This window comes from Marmota flaviventris, chromosome 3 (genome assembly GCF_047511675.1).
Source record: "Marmota flaviventris isolate mMarFla1 chromosome 3, mMarFla1.hap1, whole genome shotgun sequence".
NCBI lineage: Eukaryota > Metazoa > Chordata > Mammalia > Rodentia > Sciuridae > Marmota > Marmota flaviventris.
Genome location: NC_092500.1, coordinates 21,827,651 through 21,850,112, shown reverse-complemented (window position 1 = coordinate 21,850,112; position 22,462 = coordinate 21,827,651). Strand labels below are relative to the sequence as shown.

At 37.0% G+C, this 22,462-nt stretch overlaps 1 protein-coding gene across 15 annotated transcripts in view; it reads right to left on the bottom strand.

Annotated features, from left to right (window-relative positions):
- Anks1b (ankyrin repeat and sterile alpha motif domain containing 1B) overlaps positions 1 to 22,462 on the bottom strand; it is a 1,114,759-nt gene that overhangs the window by 222,025 nt on the left and 870,272 nt on the right. The gene's annotated exons all lie outside the window — the stretch shown is intronic.

Here is a 22,462-nt window from a genome sequence, read left to right as displayed (position 1 = left end):
GCAAGCAAACAGAAGGGAAGATCCCAGTCAAATAGTGAATAGCCTTGAGTTTCTGTGTAGGGATATGTATTTGCTTCTGTGGTTCAAGGGATAAGACTCATAAAATAAGACTTTAATATAAATGAGGGACACACACACACACCATTCAAAGCATATGTGAGTCAAAAACATATTCTGATAACTCAATTTGCTGATGGCATTCTGAGCCCACTCAGTACAGCTAAAGGGTTTGTCATAGTAGCTCTTGGGATACAGCTGGGATAAAACATGATGCTGAAAGTCTTCTTAGCACTGAAGAGGTAGAGAGAAGTTAGCACAGCTTCTGCCCCCTCCCAACAAAGCCCCTGGTAGAGGCTTATAAACTAGGATCTTCTAAGTGAGAGGCTCATGTAGTTTAGTTTTCTAGGTCAGACCCCACAGCTTGGCTCACATTTCAGCTTAGAAATACTTTCATACAGACTACATGGGGTTGCCAGGGAAGAGAGAACACAAACCTACGAAAGCACGGAGTTTTGACCAAAGCCTCACCTTCTTGTCCTGATATACCAGCTGAAGACTTGTTTACTGCAACTTTCTCTACCCCAGCACCAAAGCTTTGGAGAAATCAGCTTGTTCATTCATCCATAATATGTCCTAAGGGTCCTGCACTAGCAATGGGAACACAGTCCCTGCTGGGAAGGATTCACGTCTAGCCAGGACACTGGCATGGAGAATTAATTCAGATTTGATTTCAAACTAGATGAATATGCACCAGGTGTTTCTTACCTCTTCTTCTTTATCCCTGAACACCTCTCTGGGGTCTGTCTGTGTGTGGACTAGGTATGTGTGGACTAGGACTTCTCTAAGGGCAAAGCAAGATAAAGGACAATAGTCCTACTCAATAGACCAGGGATTCAACATCAGAAATAGAGTCCTTATCCTTTGCTGCAAATCTGCCCTGTGTGGACTCAAGCCCAGACTGCTTCTGAAATTTCAGAAATGAGTGAAGGTTAAGGATTTCAAATTGGCTTTGAGGTCTGCCTGTGGACTGAGGATGATGATGATAATGACACTAATTCATAATGTGCAGTGACACTGCACTCTGATTGTAGGCCAGGCAACGTTCTAAGCACTGAAATGTCTTATTTCTATTATTCCTTGGCCATTGAATAGAAATTCCGTAATTATCACTACCCCCCCCCCCCACACACACACACCATTATCCATTTGAGGAGACTGAAACACCGAGTTAAAATCACTCACTATTAACTGTTTCTCTGTCAGGAAAGACAACTCCCCAGGTCACACAAATTCTTAACTATTGAGCTATGCCGCTTCTCAACCACTACTGAAAACTATACAAACTGACAGGTCTTACGATTAAAATCCAAAATATGTCATATAGAAGCATAAAAAATGAGGAGTTTTCTCTTGATTTTGCTCCACTGTTTTTGTTTTTCTCCAAATAAGCCCTATTATAAAATCCATAGTCACTGTAGGGAGGTGACGTGGGAGCTGGAGCTCTCTGCCTACCCACTAGCTATTTTTAAAGGAAGATGATCAGGAACTAGTTATGAAAGAATCATATTGTTTAATCTGGTACCACAGAACTTGTGAAATGATAGACTTGGTGAGTTGGAAAATACGTAGGCAGAAGTTATGTCTCTATGGAAACAGATATGAGGATTCGAATAAACATGAGGCCTGCTAGACTTCTCATGAAGAGAGCAGCAGATTGTGTTTTGATTTGTTTTGCTCTTCTATAACCTGGTTACTGAGGAATTTGACCATGGTGAGGGGCAACCAGAAACATGTTTTTATCTCTAATCATTGCTCCTAAATCCATGTTGAATCTTCTAACTCTTCTAGACAATTCTCTCTCAGGGACATCTTGGGTAGGAACTCCAGTCACTTACAGTCATCAAATGTTCTGTCCAGTGCAAACTTGTATCACAGGCAACTTCACACCCAGTTCAAGATATTCATCTGCTCCACTGATGGCTTCACTAGTGACTCAAGGACCTGATGTGGGTGTGCTTAGGGGTGACTCTTTCACCTTGGAGTATGCAGTGGGGACTCTCCAGTTTTAGGGTGCCTCATTCAGGAGTACCCAGTTTCTATTGTTTTGAAGGTCGGGAGAAGGGACGAGATGGGTTGACATCTTTTTGCTTTCTCTGAGGCCCAGTATCAAAGGGTTCGTCCTCCTCAGCTGCTTCAACCATCCTACCAGCTATTCCTGCACTGCTTGCATTTCCTTGCCTGATAAGGCGCCCTCCTGGCACATGGGTTGAGGCAGCTAGAGGAGGAATGTTAATATAATAGGAGGAGTTTTACTACTTCTTAGTTAGCTCTGAGAAAGTTATCTGGTGGATGCTCCTTTTGTTACATAAGGTATCAAAGTACCACCTTCCCCAGGTTTGGACCCTAGGTACCTGCTCTCAGACAGAGGGAAGTCTCTTTTACATCTTAATATGGTAAACTTTGATCAAAGCCTTGAGGATAAGAAAGTATCAAAATGTTTCTCTCTTTTTTCCTTCCCTCCTTATTTCCTTTCTTCCTTCAAGACAACCCATGTAAACCAAAATATGAGGGATAAGAAAAGGCTTTGCAAATCACTACTGTCTTAATTCCAATGAGAAAATTTTAACAGAGCAGAAGAATTGAGACATTTATGATAGGTAATAATTTTAGTTTCCTAAGAATTTTGGTGGTGTTGCAACATGCTCCAGTTGTGGACTGTACTTTTCCATGCCTGGGGAAGCTGCCTACAATCTGGCTGACACAGTAATTAGCTACTCAGGACTTTCTTGCAATCTGAGCTCAACCTGCTCTTCTGAAGAGCTCTGAGCTCTCTGGTTCTGAATGCTTGATTACTGATCCAAGAGTATAATTCAAGTAGGAATGCTGAACTCACATCCTCCCTTTTATGAGTGATATTGAAATGCTCTAAAAATATAAAATAAAAAATTATATAAACTAGGGAACAGTGCTGTTCATATGCTAGACACATCAAAAAATTTCTGCACAATTGCATGCAGAAGAAGATACAATAAGTGGAGTGCAAGCCTGCTGTGTACTCAATGCCAGAAAAGGAAATGACCCCTAGCAGAAACCCACTAGCACCCTTAAGCTCAGGGTGCCAATGACTGAAGTAAGAGTCAGTGTCAAGGAAGGTGGTGATGAAAAATGAGAATCCTATCTGGATCCCAAGTAGTGCACAGCATACTGGAGCCTTCATGGATGGGGGAATAGGGTTAGTTCAGTCATAGTTCACCTTCAGCAAGAACAAGGCATTGGGAAAAGGTGAAGGGTGTGTCAATATGGATACTAATGGTCATTCCTTATGGATAAATTCTGGAATTTACTTCCAAAAGCAAAGAAAAGAATCTGTTTGGTACAAGAATCAGTTGCCTCAGATTACAGATACTTGTTGATCATCTCAAATGTGAAAATCTGAAATCTGAAATGCTCCTGAAACTTGTTGAGTATTGCCATGTTGCCACAAGTGGAAAATTCCACTGTGACAGGTTGCAATCAAAACACAGGCACATAAAAAATATTATACAAAATTATCTTTAGGCTTATGTTTAAGGCTTACATGAAACTTAAATGAATTTCATGTCCAGATTTGGGTCTTATCCCCAAGATATCTCATTATATATATAAAAATATTCCAAAATTTAAAAAAATCTGAAATCCAAAACACTTCTGGTCCAAAGCATTTTGGCGAAGGGATACTCAATCCTTATCACTTTACTGCATAAGCATCTAGATTACTCAGAACTAAAAAAAATTAAAGTAAATCTAAATATTCTCCTTTTATTTGGGATTATAAGTTTTGAGCACACAGCTCCTGGTAGAATCAATTTCAAATAGTGGACAGTTTGTAGTTCAAAGAAGAGTGCCAGTATAGGGAGGGGATGCTGAACTCTTTGTTCTCTGTTCTCCCAAACATCCTTCTTCAACTTGGTTCCTTGAAGACTCAGCATCTTCCTGTGACTTTCCCTCACCCCTGGAGCCACATTTTGTAGAGAAGAGAAACATGTCCTACTTTGTGTAGCTCTCTAGTCCACTGCCTCCTGTGGCCAGGGGTTAAGGATTCCTTTCCCTGGCTCCCCATCCTGCAGAACTCTGTCTCTGTATGGGGCAGGATGCATCTGGAGTTTAGAGAGTCAAGGAAACTGGGTGGAACTTGAAATAAGTGAAGAGAATTGAATGATGTTGAAAATCTTCCATCAAAATTTCCTCCCCCATATTCTTTCACCAGTAGGTAATTAGCCCCCTGATTCTTAAAGGATTATATCATTTTTTTTTTCTGTTTAAAAGTTGAGTCATCTATGCAAAAGAAACATGGGGCAAATTAAACCAGAAATCTTTATAAGCCACTGTCTCAAGGGCAATAACAATGCATCATTTCAATCAGAGCAAAGCTCATTGAGAGTGTGTGTAGGATAAGGACAGTGTTGGAGGTAACGTCAAGGGAGATAGCAAGGGAAGGGGGCGGTAGCATGGCAGGGAACTAATGAGAGGCAGGAAGAGCCCGAAGCAACCCTTGCCTATTGAAAACAGGTCTGGGGCCCTGGTCCACCATTTGATGTTCTCTGTCATCCTCTGTGAGAGGCAGAGAAGTCTAATGGTTAAGAACATGGAATCTACAGTTGGGCTGTAGGGTTAGGAAGGTTAACAAGTTGGCTCTGCCCTTTCCTACCTTGGGAATCTTGAGCAAATAATTTAGTCCCTCTGTGTCCCAATTTCTCCGCATAAGAAACAGGAGTAATATTGTTCCCTGACTCTGAAGATTGTTATGAGGAGTAAATGAGTCAACACACATAAAGTATTTAGAAGAGAAAGTGGCATAGAGCAGATGTTAGCAGTTATCAGTATGTTTTCTATTTCACAATGGGACAACAAAGGTCAGGACACCTACTTCCTACACCTACACCTACTCCCACACTTACACACACCTACCCTGGAGAGCCATTATGTACTAAATAACTATGCTCCCGGATACTGCATATGAAATAACTCATTAAAGCCTCACACACTCAGGAAACAGGTTTTATCAACTCTTCAGGTGAGAAAACTGAGCCTCAGAGAAGGTGAGAACCTGGTCCACAGTTACACAGCTAAAAAGTAATATAGTTGTACATGATGCTTCTTGTATAATTCTCTTTGGAAATAATTATGCATCTTGTATAATACTCTCTCCTTAAGTGTGGGCAGGGTCCGTGAATATGAAGGGATCTTCATTTTTTTGATTTGGTTACATGACAAAGATAAGAGACCTTGCAGATGTAATTAAGGTCCTTACAAAATTGACTTTGAGTTAATCAAAGGGGTGATTATCCTGGGTGGGTTTAACTCAATCAGGAACCAGTAAATGAACACCAGTTTCTAGAGAGATTATTCTGCTAGACTCATAGGAGTTCTGAACTGTATTGAAGGGGTGGTCTCTAGGAGCCAAGGGCCTCAGATCTACAGTCATAGGGACTGACTTCTGCCAACAACCACATGAGTTTGGAAGAAGACCCTGAGCCTCGTATGATGTACCAGAGCTGCAGTCTATAGGGCTCTGAGCACAGGACCCTGCTAAGTTGTGTTCAGACAGAAGAAACTGAGAAACAAATTCATGTTGTTTAAGCTGCTAAATTTGTGGCACTTTGTTGTACAGCAATAAAAATCCTAAAACACCTACCTAAATCATCAGATCCTGAATTACTAAAAGGGAGTTGCATAAATGAAAGAATAATGTGTGTTTGAGTTGGGAGATTTGAAGTTTTCACATGAACAACCAAGTGTGACTGAAATAATCTTAGTGTAGCTATTTTGGAGGTCTATCACTCAAACACTTGCTGGTTGAAGGAGAGCTAAGATTAGAGAGATAACAATTGATTCCAGAATTTCAAAACTTACTTCCTATAAGTGTGGATATTCTGAAACTCAGGCTATGAAGAAAGTAGTATTTTTCTTCCTCTTAGAATAATAGATACTATTTATTGTACTATCAATAGCAAATTATCACATTAGAAATTACAAAGCACTTTTACACACCTTTATATGTGAATTTCTGCTATGATGTTTCCATCATATGTTTCCATGTTTATTGCATAATCAAGCAATAAAACACAGAGTTTATGAGAAAAATAATGTTGGGGTACAAGACTAAAAATTTGTCAGTAACATTAAAAAAGATAACATAGTAAAAGTGGCAGCACAGTTTTATGTATGTCAAATGGATAATAAATATGTAAATATTACAATAAATCTGGCACTTTTCTTTGTAAAAGACAACATTTGCTTGTGGAAGTCAGAGCATTGCAGCCTGTGAGTTTTTGTGAAGTGGTAGAGGGGAGATAATTCAAAATTGAAGGGCCTTTGGAACATGCTGACCAGTTTCTGTCTTCCATTATGATGAAAGCAATCATTTATTGTCTGACCAAGAGAATGAACCATACCATTTTGGTGCTTGTTTCCTACAATCTTAAGTATTTTTAATAGAATATTTTACATGAAGATCAAATTATAGTGAAAACAGAATAGATCCATACAAATTGTAGCAGTGAACTGCTTTTGAAATTATTGGGTCAATTGAATGAGCTTGATGAATATTCTTTGTCACTTATACTCATGAAACCCACTTAGTGATGATTAATCTAAAAGTATTTTCATATATAGTAACATTGGGCTGTGTTGTTGTGAAATAAAGTGTTGACAAAATTTGCCTAAGTGTAATCAGAGTGAAACAAACATTATGTGTCATCTGACAACTGTGCTATTATACTGTTTTGTTACAAGTGCTCTTTACAAACCAGTTTAGCATCTTGGCATTGAGATGATATGTTCTAATTTAACTTTCCATTGTGTTTCGGGATGGTTTTGAGTTTCCCATTCAGTATTGGCTTCTCTAAAGGGTTTGATCATTTAAAAATATCTGTAAATCATATTCAAAATTATATATTATATATTTAAAATGTAAGAATGTTTCTGATTTTAAAGGTATTTGAATCAGTTAATAACCTTCATAATTTAGAGTCACAAAAATATCAGATAAGTCAATTAAAACTATATAACAATTCAAATAGAGGATACAAGTTGTTAATGGGCAATGGTATTTGCTGCCCAAGTCATTATAGTTATTGAGTAGTTGGAAGATATCCAACTTATCAAAGCAAGTGTTTTGAAGTATGATGTAAAGTAGCTGACAAAGGGATATTTTTAATCAAAATTATTCTGTACTTAAGTATAATAAAAATACTACCATAAAACAGAATAACAGATGTGGTATTTGGCTACAACATCAAGGCATTCAAAACTATATATTTTTAATATAGTGACACTGAATGACATATTTTCTCAAACTGAGCTAGTCTCTATGCATAAACTTTACATGAATGTCCATTTTTTATAATCAAAAGCAATTTGTTTTGAGAATTCAGGAAGAAAGTTAAAATATGGAAATGACCAATACTCTGCTGCACTTTGAAAGAATGTTCCTCAAACTACCTAAAAGGTTAACATTTATAAGGTCTAAAAACAGAACTTCTAGAGTTCCAATATTCAAAAAATAAGAATTGCACCATGGATTGTACTATTGTGAAAGAAGGGACAAAAGTTTACTAACAAGTGCAAAAAATGAAACCTGAATTCAATTTTCTATTTAGAAAAAAATATATGCAAGAAGAAAATGAAGTAATATCTACCATCTTTGGGGGAAATAACTATGATTCAAATTTCTACACAACTATTTTGTCATATATGTAAGAAGAAAATAATTCTATCCTAGATCAGTTATAATGCCTTCCCCCCTTTTTCCTCATCTCACATATAGAAAAATGTTGTTTTTAAAGCACAATAGAGTAACTAGATATGACTGCTTATAACAGAGACAATTGGTTGAAGGTTCTAGCTACCTTGAGCTATGAATAGTTGCCCCAAAGTTGAAGGTGGCCAATTCTTTAGCACATGTGTCACCCCTTTTTGGTATAAGCGTTGTATTATAACACAAGAAAGTCTCTTTTTACATGTACTATAACTCAGAAAACATATCATGTATTCACCATTTAATAGAAAGCTGTCTAAATTATATCTCAGCTGGAAGAGGGAAAAGTAGAACCCAAGATGAGAATATTTTTTTAATTGGTTGTTCAAAACATTACAAAGCTCTTGACATATCATATTTCACACATTTGATTAAAGTGGGTTATGAACTCCCATTTTTACCCCGTATACAGGTTGCAGAATCACATCGGTTACACATCCACGTTTTTACATATTGCCATACTAGTGACTGTTGTATTCTGCTACCTTTCCTATCCAAGATGAGAATATTTTGAAGAAGGCAGCAGGAGGGGCACACAAACCAACAAATAGAGTGTTAAGAATGAGAAATTGCTAGAAGTACAATTATTGAGAAATTTCTAGAAATACAGTTATTACATTCATTTCAAAAATCTTAAGGCTGAAAAAAAATCTTAAGGCTGTTCTTGAAAATGTTTTATGTGATTAAAACTAAAATGACAACTTTATTATTTTGTTTTTTAGTATACATTAAAGGAGCTAGAAATAAGGTAATCAATGCAACTATATCAAATGACAGTTGTCATTTCTCATTATATTTCTTTGTAACATTTATAACTAAATTTTTAAATACATTTATTTATTTGTTTATTTTTATATGTGGTGCTGAGGATTAAACCTACCTAGTTCCTCACACATACTAGGCAAGCTCATCTACCACTGATTCACAACCCCAGCCTTGTAACTGAGTTTTTAAAAATTATGTTTTCAGAAATATACTTGTTAATAACATTTAAAAATGTAAAAAAAGAAGAATTAAGAAAGGCGGGTGCGGTGGTGCATGCCCATAGTCCCAGCTGCTCGGGAGGCTGAGGCAGGAAGATAGTGAGTTCAAAGCCAGCCTCAGCCAAAATGAGGCACTAAGTCTCAGTGAGACCCAGTCTCTAAATAAAATACAAAAAAAGGCTGGGGATGTGGCTCAGTGGTTGAGTGCTCTTGAGTTCAAGCCCCAGTAACCACTCCCCCCCCAAAAAAAAAAGTTTGAGAAAGAATTATCAAATTGAAAACAGCTGATAAGTGTAATGAAATAGGCCTGATATCTGTTGTGGATTCAAAGCCTGTATGTTTTCTTGTATGTTTTTCTCATTTTTTTCTATCTAAACCACTTTTTAATGTAGAGCTTTGTGTCAGTAAGTACATTCACATTGTTATGCAACTGGTACAATCACCCATTTCTAGAAGTTTTCCATCTTTCCCAACTGAAACTCCATACCCATTAACCACCAACTCCCCATTTCTTCCTCTCTGCAGCTCTTGGCAACCACCATTCTGCTCTGGCTTTATACACTTGACAACTATAGGCACCTCATATTAGTGAAATTAAACAATAGTTGTATTTTTGTGACTGGCTTATTTCTGTGTTATTTTATTAACATAAAAGTATTTTATCTATTGTTAATTTTATGCAGCCAGAAACTAGAAACATTGACAGAATTTTGGGCTAATTGAATTACACTGCAGTTGACAAAATACTGCCCAAATATAAGTGATTTACTAAAATGAAACATGATGTTTAAAATTAAAAACTTAATAAAGCTGCTGCTTCAATCTTAATGAGAATTATTGTAATTCTTGCTCTCAAGTTCAAGTCCCAGTAACTACTCCCCCACAAAAAAATTTGAGAAAGAATTATTAAATTTAATGATTCAATTATCAAATCAATGATTAAAATGTGCATCTTAGTGATTCTGAATTAATATGTGTTAAAACATTATTTTTCTACCTAAAGCACACTTGTTCATCATCATCATCATCATTATCATTATTATTTGGCACATGAATTAAAACTTACCTACTTCCTTGGCTTGTTAAAAGATGAATGAATGACGTAAAGGCATATCATGTAAAATGTTTTGTTAGGTTCAATTTATAGTTTTATTACAACATGATTTCTTTAATTTGACATTTGAAGAATGGTAAAACCACGAGGCAAAATATAACAATGCAGGAAAGTACAGAGAAAGGGAGAGTAGAAGGTTAAAAATTGCCACTGAATGCTAAGTGGTGAACTGACCAAAAAAACAGGATTTGGCATACTCCAAAAGTGGCATATTCTGTGACTATTGGTAGGAGGTGTGGGCTCACATCTAATGACACTTGCAATGCCAGAAACTTTGTTTACGTTGCATTTAATCCTTATGACAACTCTCTGAGGTATACAATTTCTCCATGTTTTTTAAGCAGATATCAAAACTGAAGTTAAGAAGTGTTAAGAGGTCCCCAAACTAGCAAGTGGCAGAGCCAGAATTCCAGCTTATGCCTATAATGTTCTGAAGCACATGCTTTTCCTATTATACCAAATTGTAATATGCCTTATACTTGACTCTGGAGGATTCTTTTCCCCTAGAAATTTTAGCCAATCTTATTGCCCCTAGAAATTGGCAAAACATTTGTTTTGAGGATAGACTTCTAAATTTTTAAAAAAGATAAAAAGAAAGTTCAGTTTCAAAATAGGGATCTCATGAGCAGTTTTCACATCACAGAGGATGGTATTGTGAAATAAACACTTAGGGGCTGTTCCTCATTTGGAGACATGCTTAGGATCTAGTAAAGTAAGAGTCTTTCTGTCTAGGAGTAGTCAGATCACAGGGGCCATGATAAGGTACCACTACTGCTACTGCCAAGAACTCTGAAATAAGGGAAATGAAGTTGGCTGATATGGGTGACATTTTATAAACAACCAAAATGGATTGGAGTGGAACATCACAAGCTTCTTTAAGGAGACAAAATAGCTGTAGCTTGATTATACATGTGGATATATAAAAGTAAATGATGTGTCAATCAAAAGTAATGTATGAAAGTTCCTGCTTTGGTACATTTTGTCTTGGTATTATCAACATTTTACATTTTTCATAATATAAAGAATACAAAATCATCCCCTACTGCTGTTTTAATTTACAGTTTCTAATGACTGGTGATGTTGAACATCTTTTCATATGTTTATTAGTCATTTGAATTTTCTGTGAATTGACAGTTCATATATTATGCAAATATCCAACCTTTAGCATCCAATCTTGTTGAAATTTTCTAATAGATGTAAAAGTTTGTGTCTACAGTTTCTTGAACTTCCTACACTGACGGCATGGGAAAGAAAAAAATGCTTACAAAACCAATTCCCTCTTCTTCCCAGGTACACAGCTAGACCACATTTGCCATGTGACTGACTGAATTCTAGAAAATATAATATGGACAGAAATGGTGTTATAATTAGTCAACAAAACTTCCTACATATGGATCTCCATTTTATTTTTCATTTGCAAAATGATTAGAGGGGACTTTGAGAATCTCAAGGCAGTCACAGACAAAAGAAAAAGATGTTGGGTCCTTGAGAAATCATGCCCAGCCAAGAACTCCCATACTAAACTATGAGTGAGAAATAAATTTGTTGGGTTTAAGCTACCTATAATTTGAAGATCTGACATTGCACCTAAAATTTACCATTAAATAAAATATACTAACATGTAGTTTGTGAATACTGGCTATGTCATTTCTTTCTTTACAATACTTATACTGTTCATGTTCAATATTAAATAATACCTGCCATCTTGTTACATAATTTCAAGATAATGTTGAGTTTTCCCTCTTAAGTAGGTCTTTCATTTATATACTTAATTATGCTATGAATTTTTCTGTCAATTCCTAATGTAATAAGAATTTTTACTCTGAATCTGTATTGAATGTTGCCAAAAGTTCACCTGCTTCTTTGATAAAATAACATATTTTTAGCCTTTAATCTTTTAATGTAATGAATTATATCATAGATTTTTTTTCATGTTAAACCATGATAAATTCCCAGGAAATTCTCTTTTATTTTACATTTCAGTGATTTTTGATATTTTACATAATTGTTGATATGCCAATATTAGGTATGTTGCTTTGGCAGTCAGATCACTACTGCCACTGCCAAGAATTCTGAAATAAGGGAAATGAAGTTTCCTGGTATGGGTGACATTTTATAATTAACCAAAATGGATTGGAGTGGAACATCTCAAGCTTCTTTAAGGAGATAAAATAGCTGTAGCTTGATTGTACATGTGGATATATCAAAGTAAATGATGGGTCAATCAAAAGTTGGCAACCTAATATTTGGCAATTTGCACATATTACCAATGTGCACTATTGGCAGATGGTGAAATTTTAAGAGATGGGGCCTAATGGAAGGTCTTCTGGCCAGTGGGAGTCTGCCCTTGGAGGGGATAGTGGGTCTCTGATTCTTCCTCTTTTTCTTTTGCACCCAATCATGAAGTGAAGGTATTTCCTCTGCCATGTGCTTCCTCCATGAAGTACCAATGCCATTGCAGGTCAAAAGCAACAAGGAGTGTCTAATCATGGACTGAAACCTCCAAAACTGTGAGCCAAAGTAAAACTTTTCTTTTCACTAGTTTATTATCTTAGGCATTTTGTCACAGCAGGTAAAAGCTGACTAACACATTTATTCTCTCAGGACCTTTAATTTCTATGATGCTGGTTACCTGCAGAGAAGCCTGAACTCTTCATCATGGAATGGTATCCACACACGGCCCAAGATTTAGGGAAGCCAAAGAAGGAAATTTGGTGGAAGCTAGAGTGTTGCAGTTCTAGATGCTTCTCAGGAACAATGAGTTAACAGATTAGTGATGATATGTGCAAATTGCCAATGCCTACTAACCTATATTGACCTTGCAAAATGCAAAAATGGCTGCTTCTTCACTTGTGCCTTTCAATTCTCAAGCCAATGCTCTTTACGGCCAACTCCAACTGAGAAATAAGTTCTGAGAAAGGAAAGGAGTTCTGAGAAAAATAATTCCAACTTAGCCAAGTTGATCTAGAATAAGGACACAGGACTATGTTAGTTTAGCTCAAGGTATGTCTCTCCAGAGATGTTTTGAGTTTATTTCAATTGGCATTGTAACCAAGCCCCCAAAACAAAATTAGTAATTGTTTTTTTTTTCTTGTAAGAGATTTGAACGATCTTCCCTCCTCAGGTAAAATTTAAAAACCAAACAGAACACATTCTTTTAAGCTAACAAGACCTTGAGCGCCTACTTCCTGTTCCCATTGCTATAACTATCAATTGATAACCTTGTTGTCATTGTTACAGAAGAATGGACAATAAGTGTCACAAGATGATTTACAAACTTATTTTATAAAATCATAGATTGCTCAGTGATCCACCAGATGTCCACTAGTGCCACAAAGTCTCAAAGCCTTAATTTTACTGAAACTTGTAAACCCATCAGCTTCCCCCTTGTACACCCCATCCTGTGCCCTTTTTAGTCATATAACCTATAACCATGCTTGCTTGGGAAAGACAGGTTTGAGGTCTGTCCCCCATCTTCTTGTTTGGTACCTTCTTGGTTAAGCTTTTTCTACTCCAAGCACTAGTGTTCTGTGTTTGGTGCTTGCTGCATATTGGGCACACAAATCTGATTTGAGGTTTTGGCAAAAGTATCCTTGAAGTGTCTCCAGCCTGGGACCAATTTTTAAACTTGAAACTTTTTGCATCAATAACTTAAAATGAGGTACTTGTGCAGGGCTCACAGGAAGTGTTTTTATTCCCTCATCCTGAACTCATGCTAAAAAGACAACCTATCCTCCTATTTTGTTATGCCAATGGACAGATTATTTGTTCATATTTATATTTTTACTTAGAGTGGAGCTTCTTCATGGTTTAGGGTATGTGAGTGATCTACATTAAAGGGATAGAAGACTTTGTCTCCTGACCTGCAGAGGATGCTGAAATACAAGCTTCCGGCACTATTATTAAATAAGAGTGGTGAGAGGGGACATCCTTGTCTTGTTCCTGATCTTAGAGGAAACACTTTCAGAGAAACAAAGAAAAGGAAAAAATAAGGGGCATCCAAATTTTGGAAAGGATGAAGTTAAATTATTCATGTTTACAGATGACACTGAAGCCAGACAGGCATTCAGTATAGATAGGTAAATTGAGTCAGGTTGGATCAAGGAGGCCAATTTGAGTGGGTCCAGTAAATTGGAGAGAGATGGAAATGCTAATGCCCTCCCTCCACCCTTACCAAGACAGCCTGCTCCTCCTCCAACCTATTGTTAAGGTAACCTGTCCCAAGGATTGTTCCTTCCTACAGGGTGTTAATTATGCCCCCTTTCTGCCTAGATCACACCATCTTGGCCCCTCCAGCCCATCTGCTTCTCACCCTTTGGCCATCCCACTGAGTATCTCTTGGGCCCAATCATATAAACAGGAAGGAGAGAGATAAGGGAAAGAGTAGGAGAACAAAGGAAGCCTAGGACATATAAAAAGGCAAAACACCCTCACTTCTTGGGACACCAGGATATCAGCCATGGCCCCCTTCTCCCTCCAGAGAGAAGTCTATATTACCCCTTTTTAAATAAACTCTGCTTTATATGCTTGCCTCGGCGTGCTTCTCTAATGTTGTACCTCAACACGTGAGGAAGCAGGACTCTTCACTGATAACCAGTGGTATCAACATGATTCTATACCTAGGAAAACCTAAATACTACAACAAAAATTATTAGAATTTATAAACAAGTTCAAAAAGAAATTAAGATGATGAAAAAGAAATTAAGAAAGCAATCCTATCACAATGGCTAGAAAAATATGTAGGAATAAAATTAATCAAGGAAGGGAAAGGTCTTTATAATAAAAACAATGAAATATTGATAAAAGAAATCACAGAAGACACAAAAAGATGGATATCTGGTGCTCATAGATTGGAAGAATTAATATTGTTAAAATTGCCACGCTACCCAAAGAAATCTTTTGATTCAGTGCAATTCCCATAAAAATCCCAATGACTTTCTTCATAGAAAACAAAAGCAAAACAAAACAATCCACACCTAAATTCATATGGAACCACAAAGGATCCAGAATAACCAAAGCAATCCTTAGCAAAAAACCCCCAAACAGTAAACAAACAAATAAAAAATAAAACTAAACAAGACTGGAAGCATCACAATACCTAGTTTCAAAATACTACAAAGCTATAGTTACTAAAACAGCATGGCGTTTGCATTAAAAAAAAAAAAAAAAGACACATAGACCATTGGAACAGAATGGAGATCCCAGAAATTAATTTACTCTCATATAGCCAACTGACTTTTGACAAAAGCACCAAAAAAAAAAAAAAAAAAATGGAGAAAAGACAGTCTCTTCAATAAATGATGCTGGCAAAATTGGCTAGGTATATGCAGAAGAATGAAACTAGATCCTTTTCTCTCACTGTACACAAAAGTCAACTCAAAATGGACCAAAGACCTAAATCTTGAACCTGAAACTATGAAATTCCTACCAAAAAATAGGATAAACACTTTAAGATCTTGGTGTCAGCAATTATTTTTTTTAGATATGACTCTAATAGCATAGGCAAAAAAAAAAAAAGTACAAATAGACAAAAGGGGATTACATCAAACTAAGAATCTTCTGCACAGCAAAGGAAATAATCAACAGGATTCAGAGAAAACCTACAGAATTGAAGCAAATATTCCAAACAGTATACCTGATAAGGGTTTGATATCCAGAACATTTAAGGAACTCAGAAAGATGAACACCAAAACAAACAACAAACAATTCAATTTAAAAATGGGCTAAAGAGCTAAAGACACTTCTCAAATAGCCAACAAATACATGAAAAAAATTGCTCATTTTCACAAATCATCAGAGAAGTACAAATAAAAACCACAAAGAGATATCCTCCCATCCCAGTGAGAAAGGCACTCGTTAAAAAGACAAGGAATAGTAAATGCTGGTGAGAATGTAGAGAAAAGGGAACAATTATACTCTGCTGGTGAGAATGTAAATTAGTAAAACTAGTGTGGAAAATAGCATGGTGATTCCTTAGAAAACTAAAACTAGAACATTATATGACCCAGCAATTGTTCTACCGGGCTTATACCCAAAGGAGATGAAATCTTTATACCCAAAACATACTTGCGCCTCCATGTTTTTTGCAGTACTATTCACAGTAGCCAAAATGCATAATCAACCCAGATGCTCTTCAGCAGATGAAATGTGGTTTATTTACACAATGGAGTAATATCCAGCCATAAAAAGAATGAAATCTTGTCATTTGCAGCAACACGAATACAACTGAAGTACATTATGTTGACTGGAACAAGCAGATACTGAAAGACAAATGCCACACGTTCTCACTCATTTAAAGAAACCAGTAAGTCAATCTTGGAGAACTATGGAATGGAATCGTAGTCACTAGAGATTGGGAAGGGCAAGGAGAAAGGGAGACTGGAAGAAATTCAGAGGGACTGGGAAGGGTGGTGGTGGGGAGAGGGATGAAGAATAGAAAGGTGGGTGGACATAATTAATGCATTATGTATGCATGTAGGGAAATATCACAGTGAATTCCGTCAACATATACAATTACTATGTGCTCATAATTATAATTTTAAAAGATATAGAACTGCAAAAACAAAAAACAAACAAACAAAAAAACCCCCAAAACCAAAAAACAAAAATAAAACCCTGCAAGCCTACAAGGCTCTCCCCCAGAGCAGACACAGAGTCAGATCTGAGTTTTACTGCTGGGAAGTTTAGTTCCCTATTAGTCTCTGTATCCTGCAGAGTTATTACTTTTCTCTTTAGCTCTGAAGTATATAAAACCCTTTTTTAAAAAAGAGTATTTTATCTAGATTTCCAGATGTCTTTAATATATATTTTCAGGCTAACTAACTACTCTGCCATATTGCCTGAACGGGAAGTCCATTGCTTTTCCAAACAAGAACTTAAATGCAGAGGCCCATTTTTTAAAGAAGAGTGCTTTAGCAAATTCAGATTTACAGGGGAAAAGTTTATATGTATACAAAACAGATCAATTACAGGGAAGAATTTGCATAACAAGAGGTTTTACCATATGACTACTTAAAATAGCTAGGCTCTCAGAGTCTTAGAGCATCTAGGAGAATGTGTATTCTATAAACTATTGGGCCTGCAGTTAAAGAAATGCTGGAATGAACCCTTTTGTAAAGCAGAAACTCCTTTTTGTAATGTGATTGATCACTCTCTAATATACAAGTTTGTGAGTCTGGGTTCTTTGTGTATCTGGATTTTCTCATTTGACTTCAATAATAGAAATCTAGAAAAAGTAATTTATATAGAGTTCAGATTTAACTCTCCTGAGTCTGTTTTTTCCTTTATAAAATCAAATAATCAAAAGTCTGCATATCTAAAGAATGGAATGAGTCCTTCACATGTTTACTATGTGCATTTATACATAATTTTCCCACAGATATTGTTACTAGAAATATATTGAAGACTTTCCCTATGTGTTAGTCAGCTTTTTATCACTGTCACAAATACCTGAGAAAAACAACTTAGAGGAGGAAAGATTTATTATGGCTCACGGTTTTAGAGGTGGCAGTCCACTATCAGCTGGCTCCATTGCTTTGGGCCCAAGTTAAGGTAGAGCACATGGAGAAAGGGCATGGCAGATATAAAGCTGCTCAGCTTCTGGTAGCCAGGAAGGAGAGAGAGAGAGAGAGAGAGAGAGAGAGAGAGAGAGAGAGAGAGAGAGAGAGAGAGAGAGAGAGAGAGAAACCCAGTTCCACTTCCTCCAACAAGACCCCCACCTCCTGTAGTTCCCACCACTTCCCCATTGTGCCATCAAATTATTAATCTATCAGTGGATCCATCTATTTAAGAGGTCGGAGCACTGATGATCCAAAATCACTTCCTCAAATCTCCAGCTCTGAACATTGCTGCTCTGGGATCCAAGCCTTCAACACATAAATCTTTGGGGGGACTGTTCATACTCAAATCACAAGAGTGCATAATTGATTTCTTTTGATGCATTTACTTAAGCACCCAGAAAAAAAAATCTTGACCAAAAACACAATTGCTAATTCATTGTGTTCAAATTAGTGAAGGAATTACTAATCACCAGTACTAAATTGTTACTACATATCATGTATACAGATTTATTGAAAGACCAATTCAATAAACACTGAATAAAATGGAAATAGTCTTGACTTCCATCTAAATTGAAAAATGAGCAAAAATCTCATTTATTATCTTCATAATGTATTTTAAAATTTTGATGTGGATATACCATTACATATTCAATAGGATATCATTGTAATATATATTCTAAAAAAAAACTAGGCAGCCAATTTTATATGAATGTTAGTCTGGTTAAATAAAATAGCTCTGGTTCTCAACCTTGGCTGCACATTGAAAGCAACTGGGAGAGCATTAAAAAATACTGATTCCTGGCTTCTACTCTTGAGATTTTGACTTAATTGGTCTAGGGTGCAGCCTGGTCTTGGAATTCTAATGTGTTACCTTGAGTTAAGAACTGAATTAATATAGTCAAACTTCAATTATTCAAAACCACTTAATCAGAACTCTCAATTAATTGACATTGGAGAATGGGAAGGTTGGGCTTATTTGCAGAATAAATTCTTTCTTAAAACTGGAAAATTTATATCAGACATTTATTCTAAAATCTGTTTTTGAGCATGATCTGAAGTGAAGTTCCTTATGTCCCAAATTTCTGTATTTACAAAAGTGAACAAAGAGAGTGCCACAAAATAGTGACTTTGAGATACTATGATTCCATCCATTGTAAAGAAAAAAGAGTTAATTTTGTTTTACTCTATTTATTTCTAGGTGCATGACTCATATATATGGATATAAAACAAGTATATTGAGCATGTGTGATTCATGGTTGTAATATAATAAGGCAAGTTCTTCTCCCCCAACTATTACTTTAAATTTATTCAGTGGCACTAGTTTCTCCCTGCCTCTGAAAAAAACTTGGGCAGTTTTATTCACTCTTTAGTTAAAAAAAAATTGTGGTCACTTTAGATAGAAAAACAATCTCAATTTAGTAATCAAAAATGTTCATTTCATGTAATAGTGAAAGACTGCAATCTTGGTTTAAAGTTGAGGCCTCTCCCCTCAGCAGCCGGGGTCTATGGTCAGAGGAGGGGCATGGTTGATCTTCTGTCCCTCCCAGCACTGGGCACCAGCCCCTGTGCTTTAGAGTTGGCATTCCTCCATCATGCCACATTGTTGCCATGTCTGAACCACTTGCTGCTCACTCCATCTGGACAGTCTTTTTCAGGAGAGACCCCAATTTGTCCTTCAAAACTGGTTTGGACACCTCCTCAACCTGGGTTCCCTCTTTATTCAGCTATAGCTAAGGTTGTAGTAAGAAAAACATCAAAAATAATACAATAGAATCTATTAAGCAATCATCTGAGGGTTTCCATGTGCTGAGCACAGTCAGAGGTCCTTAGGTAACATGTATCCAAAGCCTTCATTTTCCAGATGAGGAAACTGGTGAGGTGAAATGATTTGCTGAGTATTTTCATGGCTGCTTATGGGACTGCATGAATCTTCCAGCATATTATATTGCTTTCTTTAATAGAGCAGAACATTCCACTAAATTAAAGAGGTTGTCAACTCTGTGGATGAGAAACTTATGCTAACGACCATGACTTAGCTGAAAGGATGCTTGATGAAGTCAGTGGCATGCTGCAAAGGGCACAGAGGAACTGCAACCCCACAGACTGTGTCTGTACTTCTTGCATTGGCCTTGGGCACTGTTTTTAACTTCTCTGAGCTGCATTTTCCCCATATGCAAAGCAGAAAATTAGCATTCACCTTGTCTTCCTAAAAGTGTATTGTTGGAAAAAACTAGAATTATATAGAAGATACACATTATTATCTCCAAGGTGCTTTAAAATGTCAGTTGTTGTTATCATTATTTCTATGGATATGAAAAATGCATACTTTAAAAGTTTTATGAACTTTGACAAATATTTTGCAGAATAATCAAGGAGTATGTTGTTCACTAACAACAAAGAAAATTCTAGATTCAATGTTCATACCAAAAATATACTATTTCTAGTTTAGAACTATATTCAGTATAATTTGCTATTCTTATCAAAGTAAATTACTTATTTTTGAAAATGATCAAAATATGTAATGCAACTAGAAATTGATTTGCACATAATAGAAGTTTAATAAATGTTATAAACACATCTTTATACTTTTCTATTCCTTCTACAGTTTGTTAAAGCTAAACATAAATCACTAGCCTCCAAATTTCATTCTTTATTTTTTGAAATGGCAGAGATGATGGGTGACTAATATTCAAGCATTGTTTTCACACACTGGGAAGAACAAGGTGTTGCTTCAGGGAGTAAAAGTGTTTGGGAAGCACTGTTTATAACAACTTCTTTAGCTCTGAAGGACAGTGTGATTTAAAATGCATGTATGTATTATGCATTTATTCTCACTTAGCTTCTGTTAAAAAAAAAAAGTCCTGAGACATCCTCTGGGCTTTACTCTGTTTATGGATCCAGATGTCAGCAAGATAATGAGACCAAAGGTTAGAGAGATAATTTTGTCACTAAGTTAGAAATTGTAAACCTGTTCCTTCTGAATTATTTCCTCTTTGAATTTTAGAATATGGTTACCTATGAAGGTTATTTTACTTCAATAAAAAGAATCCTTGGATGAGAATGACAAAAAAACATATCTGTACAACAGAATAATAGAATTTAAATAGTGTACAAAGTTTTATCTAAATCTTCTAATTGCTCCTTACCCGAAGCAGCCCAGAAATGACCACGTGTCTCCCTTTTCCTGGTAGGGCAGCTACTTTTATATGTTACATAGTTGTTTTAATATGAACTTCAATTGTTTTTTAAAGAATGAACAATTAGAAAAGGTACAGCCAGGGTATTTTTGTAGCTCCTTTAATGAACAATAAATGATATTTTATCTTTAAAAGGGACCATGGGTGCCCTTGGTTGCAACCAAGTTCATTAATATAAAGATTTTCATGTAGCAGACAGAAAACAATATAAAGAAATCAGGAAAATCCAAACTGGGAGTTGTAGTTATCATCTGCACTCAATAAATCAAGCCTACTTGTAAACATGCATAATTATTTCTTAATAAAAAAGAATACAAGATTTTGCTGGCTTAACCAACTGTAGGTAATTATATTAAAAATGTTATGAAAGTAGGCTGCTGTGTACTGATTCCTGCTGCTTTTCTTCTGAGGTGGGATTGTCAGAATTGGAAAAGAAAATCCCCATTTCCCCAGCAAGGTACAGATTGTACAAAATAGAGATCCATCATTAACATGGTAAATATCCAATAAAACCACCTTCCCCCCATTTGTTCCCTCCTGAGCCACATGCTGTGCATTAAATAAAGGACTTGACTTTGTTTCCAGTGGGAAGTGTGCTGCCACTCACTGGATGGCGGAGGAAAGGGAGCTACTGGGCTGGTGCTCAGGGCTGGCCCACAGTTAACGGGGTGGGAAGGTGGATTGCTGGGAGCCCAATTCCATCTCCCCCTTGCACTCCTTCAACAGTACAATCCACAGTGAAGTCCTTGTCAGGGGAGTAGACGGGAAGCCATCACTGCATGTAGCAGGTGAATTAATAAAAATGGGTAGATGAAGACTTCCACAGAAATCTAACAGTGCAAAGGAGGGTGTTCTTTCAACATTTGGCAAGAAACCCAGAAGAATTAGGTGTATTAATGTTTAACAGAAGTTCTGGGAGATAGCAGCTTTAAACATGCGTAGTTAAGTTAAAAAAAAGATTGACTGAAGGCCCACTGAGATCTCTGGAAAGTGCTTGATTCCAGCAGACCTGGGCTTGGGCTCTGGCCCTGCCATGTCTGTTCTAAATGTGTGAGAGCTCCTCTCCCTGTTGTAAATGGGACTGATAACACCCACCTCACTGACCTAAGAAACAGTTATCTGAGGAATGTGAAAGCTTTATCAATCATAAAGCACTGTTAAAATGCTTCAGAAAGTAAGGGAATGTATCCTGCTCACCTGCCTGGGGGTCCCCTGAAAGAGCTGTGATTTGTTCCTAGTCCTTAAGTCTGCTTCCCTCAGGCTAAAAAAGGAGGGCTGTTGTAGTGGGTCTCACAATGCCTGTCTTTCAAGGTTGGGTGACTGGGGTTGTTTGCCTGGGCACACTCCAAAGAGCACCACCACATCTCTGTGTGGCTGCAGTCACTGTACTGGCAGCCTCCTCTGCTTCTGGCGTGGGAGGGGCTGGATGAGACCCCGGGGGAAAAAGGACCTCACACCATTATGGCCACCATGATGGGGGCTGCTGGTGCTTCCACGTGGCCTGGTTCTGAGCTCTATTTCTTGGTGCTTGCAGTTGTACATGGGGCCAACAGCTCACTGCCGCCTCCTCCTCCATCTACTCTGGTGCCTTCTCCCAGATCCTTTCCCCTCCTGTCCAATGGGAGAGGAGTTAAGTTCCCACCTCAGCATTCAGTCCATCTGTAGCTTCCTCCCAACCAAACAGAGTACTTCTACCTTATACTGTAAATGTCCTCCAAGAAGACATTTTGGATTCCTTTCAGTTCATTTTAAGTTCCTGGTTACATGGAGTGTGTTGTGCTGTGTTGGGACTGTTTACTCGCTCTCCACTA